The 9,007-nt window shown below is 34.1% G+C and overlaps 1 long non-coding RNA gene across 1 annotated transcript in view; it reads left to right on the plus strand.

The window, feature by feature from the left end:
* The window catches only part of LOC108365078 (uncharacterized), a 23,764-nt gene that overhangs the window by 6,134 nt on the left and 8,623 nt on the right, over positions 1–9,007 (plus strand). The window contains exon 2 of the long non-coding RNA XR_001847875.1: positions 4,890–4,896. This is a non-coding gene — a long non-coding RNA (uncharacterized LOC108365078). The remainder of the gene's footprint in view (positions 1–4,889; positions 4,897–9,007) is intronic.

The following is a 9,007-nucleotide window of genomic DNA, read 5'->3' on the forward strand; positions in this document are numbered from 1 at the left end:
TTTTTTTTTTTTTTTTTTTTTTTTTTTAAATATAGATAGTCGGCCAAAATCGCTTAGGCGGTTACAGCGCCAAATAAGAAGAAGATAGTCCAACGGCAAAAACCAGCAGAATAAATTTATTTAATTTCGTTTAGAACACGGGAAGATTCTAGAAGACATACCAAAAAATTGTCTACAAAATTTTCAACTTTTCAATTCCATTTCTTAGGAAGATTTTAGGTATGCAGTTTTGTAGCCCATTAAATTTTAGTATAATAAGGTGTAAGTTTGAAGTCAATAAAAATTACCGTCGATTTTTTAGAATTTTTTTTGTTAAGGGTGCGCATTTTCTTCCATGTAAAAATAGATTTGTTCATGCGTTATATGGAAGAAAATGCGAAACCAGAAAAAATTCTCAAAAATCAACCGTAATTTTTGGAGACTTGAAACTTGCACCTTACTGTACTAAAATTTAATATACAATTTTCATCTATATGAAATTTAAAAAACTGATTCTGCTTGTTTTTGCTGTAGAATAAAGTATGTTTCTATAAAAAAATATAAAAAAAATTTTATGGAAAATATAAATAAAGAAAATCGTCAAATCGGCAGGGTATTCATATTTTTGACGCTGACTGTTTGTGAGTACACATGTATGTACTTAGATCTGTGTGAATCTATACACACAACAGCTTAAAAGAAATTCTATCAAACCAGCGAGTGGGAGAGACCAGAAAATAAATATATGCAAGCAAGCGTAGGACTTTTCAAGGACTCTTAGCTAAAGTAGCGCCCATCGCGCATCCTTTGGGAAGCTACAAAAATTTGGGGCAGCAGTTGCGAGAGGAAAATACGGATAAAATAATACATACATACATACATACTTATGAACAAATGTGTATAAAACAAAAAAGCTGAAGTTTTCACTACGAGAAGCGTGTGCGCGGCAGTAAAAACGAAAAGAGATAAGAGAAGGGGGAAAAAAAGAGAAATATTTGAATGAAAACAAGCGAAAGTTTATGCACTAACATGACACATATGCGAAAGAAAGTGCTCACATCCTAAACACATACTTTTTGTATAGCAAGCATGTGTGCGTGCGTGCGTCTTTGTGCGCAGGTTTTTCAACAATGTGATGCTGTACATAGCTTGGCAAGGATTAGCGAGTCGCACGCACACACACACGCACGCCTACGCTTGTGCACTAAGCGCATAGTGATAGACAGAGGAGTTTAGCTACTTACACCAACACTTATAACCTATAAAAGTTTATGGCGGGCCACTAAACGAGCACAGGAGTGTTTGAAATTTCGCAACATAGCCATAAAATGTGGAAAAAAGTGCGAAAAGTTTTTGCTTTCATTGTATAAATCAGAGTGGACGACTTGTGTCTGAAAGCAACTTTGTGGAAATAAATAAATATTTATCGTATTTGGTTTTTGCGTATGGTAATAGGTATGTATGCATGAAGCCTAAAAGTCGACTACATTACGTGCATACTTACTTATAACTGGAGTTTTTTTTTTTTTGTAACAAAAAGCAATAAAATATAAAACTATAAATTCTTATTGGCAATTTCAAGCTTCAGTAAACATTTCAGTAGTTATACTCCGAACTAGCTTTTTCCTTTGGATCACTCTGAATTGATTATTGCAATTACTTTGAAAAAAAATAAAATAATAATTTTTATAATGGCAAACTATGGTAAACTCAGGGAAAAAATGTGGTTCACTGTCGAAAAAAAAAAAATTTTTTTATCGCTATTTGACAAACTGCTGCAAGCTCCTCATTTCATTGTTGGCAGTGGGAGTCCGAAGAATGCTACATTAAATTGAAATAAGCAACCGTATTTAAAAAAAAAAAGCAGGGTTGCTCAAAAATATCCAACATGCAGAAGTAGAAGAATATGAAATTTGGATAACACTTACAGTTAGTCAGAAATGAAAGAAAAAAATGGAATAAAACGGAGTCGGAATTCATGAAACCGATCACAAAAATTTGTTTTTCAATTTCGGACAGGGATCCCAAAATATAGAATTAGGCTCAAAATTAAAAATTAAAAATTTTAAATTTGTTTTCTAAACACGCTTTCCAAAAACTAATACATATATAGGGCGTTCCATACCAAAATGGACGGGGTTCACACTTCATGTGTTTGATTTGTTCGAAATTTTTTTTTCAGGTGGCATATTTTCAAAAATTAATTTTTTTATCAAAAAATTTTTATGTGAAAAATTTATAACGAAAAAATTTTTTTAAAATATTTCTTTCCGTAGAGAATTTTGATGTGTGTTTTTTCAAATTTTTTCCTCGCCCCGTTCTCGAGATATTTGGAAAACTATTAAATCGATTTGTTTTTGTTTTTGTACGGTAAAGTTTTAAAAAATGCATTAATCACGCCCGAATTTCATATTTATTTATTATTTATGTTTATCCATCCACCCTAAAAATTTGAAACGCCCCATATATTGAATTTACAGCGAAATTTAAGATGCAGTTGGATTAATATATTCGAGGAAAAAACGGGCCATTCGATTACAAAACTCCGGTTTATTCGTTTGCGCCCTCGTTTACATACATACTATACGATGAGTGTTATAAGTTTTCGTATTAATGAGAATACCAGCACGCCGATTACTTGTGCAAAAATTCCACTCCTCACGCAAAATTCCACAGCCTAGAGACATTTGTCGTTTAATCAACACGTCCAAGTGCATAACTTTGATATCACTTCGTATGATACTATAGAGACCGACGCTTACCCACATACATATGTACATACATATGAATATGCCTGTGTGTATGTGCCAAATTGCTGCGTAACCGGTTGACAATGGGCAAGATTGTGCTTGTGTGTCGTGGTGCTCTAATCACACTTCGCACAACAATGCTTGCACATTGCCGTTGACTACAGATTGGATAAAGCAAAAGCATTGACAGCAGCTACACTGCTAACTCTGGACATATTTAGTAAGATTTTAAGCCAAATGAACCTATGAGTGAAGCTTTGCTGCGATAAGAGGCACATGGCGGTTTTTGGATTTTTGTATTCAACGCCAGCGTCTGACACTGCCAATATAAGTGATATAAGATTTTGCACATTTCTTTAATTAGGCTTAGGTTGCCAATAAAATAAAGTAATAAAATTCAACTTTTAGTTGCATAATTTTCAACATTTTATGTCTTAATCTACAAAACTCAATTCTATTTTCCGACTATTTTCCGTGAATTACTCAATAACATGTGTGATGTATTATACTCACATAAGTACATATGTGCGCGCATAGTGCATGTCTTGAGTAATTACCAAATTAATATTTATTTGCACGCTTAACGTAATTTTTCCGCATTCATTGCAAACACATGTACCGCGCCAATGTAGACAGAGACACATGCTGAGGCACCCGGTGTACTACGATCATTCGATTACTCAAGCATTCAAGCAATTCCTGAGTTTTTTTTGCTTGTTTTTTTTTTTTTTGCTCATTTGCCGCTGCTCATTTACTCATTTTCATAGATTTCTTTCTTTGTTGTTGTGGCTGCGCACCACTACAATGCGTTTAAAAGTTGGATGAATGCCACACATTAAATAAAAATGCGAAGATTGCAGTTTGTGGCTGTCGAGCGGTAAAAAAAAAAAAGTTAATCATACGCCCCGGCTATCATCAGCAGGCGGCTTTGAATGAGTAAACTACTCATATCAAACAGTACATGGTTAGTTGTGTGTTCTGCTGCGAGCAGTGTATTAATGTGAGATTTAGTAAATGCTGACAAAGACTAAAGAATATTTAACAACATTTTTTTTGGTATTTTTTTCGCAGCTAAAGGCCAAAGAAAACCTTTTATAGTAGAGCGATTGCTCGCGAAAATAAATAGGTATGTTTTTGAAGATGAATTGAGACATTTTTATCTTTGTAGTGCAGAGAATGGAATAACTAACATTTTTTCTAAGCCTCGTTTAATGTTTTTTAAATTTTGCTAAATATGCATTTTTACAAAAAAAAATTATGATTTTTTATTTGCATAAAAATACACCATTGCTTAAGTTTGGACACAATGCTTATAGCCTATTTCCACTAAAAGCATAACTGCAGTTAAGGCTTGGTGGAAATGAACTATTATACTGCTCATCCTATGCTAATGGTAGATTTCCACTGAAAAATAAATGAGAAAATTTTATTCACAGATTTGGGCATTAATAATGTCATTACGTTAAGAATAATAGCCATTAAGTCAATTTTCAACTGGCGTTTTTTAAGTTATACAGATTTTCTCTAACTTTGGTTATTGCAATGTCTAATGGAATTCTACAAGTACAACCAGGCATATCATTTCGCTTTTTTCCAAAATTTCCTTTTGATTCAAAAATGCTCAAATAAAATTTTGAAAATAGTGTCGCTTACGTTTTTGAGCGGTTAGGGCTCAATTTGGAGATATCGACCGAATTTCGAAATTTAGACCAATATGGAGCCTGAGGGAAACTGAATGTTTTTTCGCCAAAGTATAAAAAAGCTACCGAAATTATAAAGCTTTAAAGCACACATATTTGCAAAATGGGTTGCCACCTGTGTATATATCTAAAAGATGTAAATGAAAATAAAACATAATTGAGTTATAAATCATTGAATGGATACCAAACGATTTAGGTACATATTTTTCGATAGGGTTATCATCTAAACAAAAATTTCAAGTGAAAAAAATAAAAATTTTATATGAAAATCAAAAAAAGTATAAGTAATTAGTTACTTAATAGCAAAAAATAATAATTTAGAACGTATTAACAGGTACACATATTTTTGGGTATGGTCACCAAAACCAACCAAAAAAAAATCTTGCAATATTTTGGAAATTTTGGAATATTTGTACACAAAATTTGACTTACTGACAACAGTTATTTATGTGTACAATAGATGGCGCGTTACACGAAAGGTGCTCAAGAGCTCGTTAAAAAAAAATCTAGAGTTGCCACCCTTTCGAAAAACTAAGTTGCATAGAAATAGGGTAAAAACTAATAATTGTAAAAAGTATCCTTGGAAAGCTGGTTTAGAAATCTTTAAGCGTATTCACCGTGAAAAGGGTTGCCACCTAAAAAGATAAATTAAATGTAAGGGACATACATATTTTCCATTTTGTTCAATGACCTTTTGCCAGCTATCAGTTAGCTTCATAATTCCACGTAGAAGCACCTATCTTTATTGCCGAAAAACTGTACAAAGTATCGATTACCTCCCCGAAAACGCAGAGTTTTGAAGAGAAAGAAACAAGTGGAAGTCTGTTCGTGCAAATTTAGGCGAGTACGTTCGGTTTGGTATATTTGACAGACTCCAGACATTTGAGGATGGCAAATTCGATCAAACTGTTCAATTGCGCGAATAGTACTCAGCCGAATTATTATTCGGTTTTCCAGAATGAGCTCAAAGAACCCACACTTCTTCAAACCCACCATACTGACGTCATAAGCTTTCTATGATGAAGTTTTGGTTTTGAGGTCATAAGAGGCATAAGATAATAGTGAACCAAGTTTTGACTAGTTTTTGATGTTTCTCTAATCTATTGTGTCTAATTTATTGTAATTCTCGGTGGACCTTTATGATCGATAAAGATACCGAGTGGAGCTGTTGCAAACATTGCCAATGAATTTCTCCCCAACCAATATTAACCGACTGCCCAAATTTTTCGAGAATTTGTCCCAAACAACATCCCCAACTTAATTTTTTCTTATTTAACTTTTCTAAAGCTTTACATAGCATTTGCCTTAAGGAAAGTGTCACAAAGTGCGAAAATAAGAACATTGTACAATTATGGCTATTTACACTACACAAGGGCTCAGTGCTCCTATTTAAATGTGGGTAATCAGTGTCCAAAACAAGCACGAAAAGAAAAATTGAAATATAAAGCTGTACATACATATATGTATATGTAATTGGATAAAAGCCAAAAAGAATGTGTCACAAGTATGAGGAAAAGCAGCCAACAATGATGCTCATCACTGTCACATTATGAGCGCATTAAATATTTAAGTCTATGCATCATTTTACGCCTAAGTTAGTGCGTAATAAATTTCATAAATTCATTGTCAATATTAAAGCGGCCAACAAAGACGCCCAGTTGTACAGACACAAACAAGTCTACTTTGATCTGCGAAGCTCTAAAAGTTAGATGTAGATATGTCACGCTGGCCATCTCTCAGAAACAAAGACATTTTCGGCGCACAATTCGGTAGAAATTGCTGACGAACACAAAAGCTCAGAATCCAATAAAAACAAAAAAAATACGAAAATAACTTAACCTTTTTTGAAGAAAAACTCACTCTAAATTAAATCTCAAAATTTGTTTACCACTCGTCAGTAATTAATTTAAAAATACTAGATTGCAATAAAGCTGAGTAATCGAAACCGATTGTCCATTTCCGCATTGCTCACGTCTTGTTGAAAAAAAAGGATCAAGCAAATGATATGAAAGAATAGAATAGAAGTGCAGAAAGATGCCGGCTGATTTTGTTTCCTCTTAGACTTTCAAAGCTCCTCCACAGTTGAGCTTAACGAAGCGCATTAAATTTTTAAAGGCAAATTCCTTTTTTGCTTTCTCCGAACCCAGCCAGATGAGTGGATTATCTACAGCTCACGTAACTCCATTTTGAGCACCCAAGTTAGTGTAAAGTCAAATAAATCATGACCTTTTTGATTCGCTGTTATTTTTTTTTGGTTTTTTTCGATGTATTTCCATTTTTAATTTCGCCGTATTTCCTTTTCTTATTTGTTTACTTTTTTTGTTCACTTTGTTCTTCTTATTTACCGCTCTGCAAATGAATGATAGATAATAAATTTTAATTTGAGTTGGCAAAATTTATTACATCATTTCATGCATTGCTTTGAAGACAGCCAACGCCGCGCGCGTAGGCTACATAACAACAAATCATGATGCACTAAATCAGAAACACGCACAATATTTATACGTATGTACATATGTATATGCATGTAAGAAAAAAAAAATAAAATAAAAAAATAAAGAACATAAAAAACACCCACAAGCTTCTTCTCACTCATAATATTTATGCATTTGCTATAAATTTTGTGTTTTTTAACATCCTCTTTAATTTTTTCTCGTTTACGCTACTTAAGCATGTTTTTTTTTATGAAAAAAAAATATACCAAGTGAGTACTATATTTTACTTTCATTATTGCGTAGCGTGTATGGTTTTGTTGTATGTATTTGCGTAGTCGTATTTGCACACTTTTGCGAAGGTCGTAGCGACCGTTGCTTTATTTGAAGAAACAAAAGATAAGACACAATTCGAAAGTAGGAAATTTTTGTTTCTCGAAGCATGGATATCAAAACCGAACCGAAGGCAGAAGGCATGTTGCTTTTATTGATTAGTCGTATAGCCTTCTTTTGACTTGGACTTCCCACATGGACTTCCGTCCGTATTATTTACATTTTGGTTTAATTTTATACTTGAGATAATGTCCAGAAAAAAAATGTCAAAGTCTCTCGAATTGGCGAAATCTCAAAGTCTCTCGAATTTCCAAGTAAAAAGTGAGTAAACTTGGCTGAAATTGTGCCAGACAATATTTGGCCAAATTACGATTCCCAAGAAAATGACAAGCAATCTTTATAAAGAATTCAAACTGCACATCGGTAGAGGATGCATCTACATTTACGATTTTCCTCTTTACCAATAGGACGAGAAAAATTTAAAACTGAAACATGAATCCACAGATAAGACCGCCACGGTCCGCTTCGCCATCAAGCAAAGGAGTACTAGGTTCTACCTCAATCCAGCGGATAGCGACTCAACGATCTTTCAACACTTTAAATCAATACTCGATCGAAGAAACTCATTGGTGCGTTTCGATGATGACTCTGCATGGACTGTTCTCTACCTGCATCCCTCCAAGGAGTGAACGGTACAGAGGAAGCCTCTGGGACAGAGGTACAGTAAATATATTAATATTTGGCTGACAATCGTAGTCAAATCAATTATAAGTAATTTTGATAAATAAATTAAATACCCATGAGCATCGAAGTTTAATGGAAGAGCTTTTTGTCAGAAATTTTACGATAAGCTCCGAGATTTCTAGAGGCGGTGGACTGGCTATGCAGAAGCGTAATATCGATTAGACAAATTTGTTATGTATTGTTATGTAATTCATATTTTTGGCTTTTTCTATACAAAAAAAAAAAAAAAAACATGTTCCTCCGTTTTAGCAGGGGAGAATGGTCTAGGACACCCGGTAACGGGTAAGTAGCAAATCGAACAGTAACTAACCTGCAAAAAATTGTGCGACAAATCTCTAAAGCGAGTATTCCGCGATTAGTCTCAATCGGGTACAATTGGGCACTAATAAGTCGCAACTAGTTTTATACGGGTATTATTGGAGATCAATTAGTGTCCGACTCCATCCCTAATGGGTACATTGAAAAATGTGATATCTGGGCAGCGTTGTTTAAAAAAATGTTGACAGCCTAGACAAAATAAATTTAGACGAGCGAATGGATATGGATGCCATGCACTGCAAAATCATGAATTATAACCTAATATCTATATTAATAATAATCAAATTCAGAGCTCTTTAAATCAAATTTAGTTTTTAAAAAGTTCATGATCCAAAAATAACTAAAAAGCGCCACTCTCTGCTCGCACACCAGTCGGTATGTTGGCTTGTTTTCCCCCATCGCTTGCTAACACAACTTTCAAATAACTGTCAGACATGTTTGATTCCGTCTTTTTTTTTTTGTGCACAAACGCGTCAATGTTTAAACGTCAAGCCGCAAATAAAAGCATTGTAAATTGCAAATGAAAACTCTTGCCATAAACACTATTTATAGAACGAAACCGGAAAACTACGCCAGCGTGCAATGGTCTTTCATTTTTCTGACGCCGGTTTGCAGCAGCATGTTTTTGTCAATCAACGCAGAGGCCTACAAGTGCACGCACGTAAACATATGTATGTATGCGCATGTGAGCAGCGCGCCGCCGTTTCGCTTTCCATGCACTAAAGAGATTCTTTTATTTTTTTTTTTTTTT

The sequence above is a fragment of the Rhagoletis zephyria genome, unplaced genomic scaffold (assembly GCF_001687245.7).
Source record: "Rhagoletis zephyria isolate East Lansing unplaced genomic scaffold, Rhagoletis_zephyria_1.1 Rzeph_scaffold_01770, whole genome shotgun sequence".
NCBI classification, from domain to species: domain Eukaryota; kingdom Metazoa; phylum Arthropoda; class Insecta; order Diptera; family Tephritidae; genus Rhagoletis; species Rhagoletis zephyria.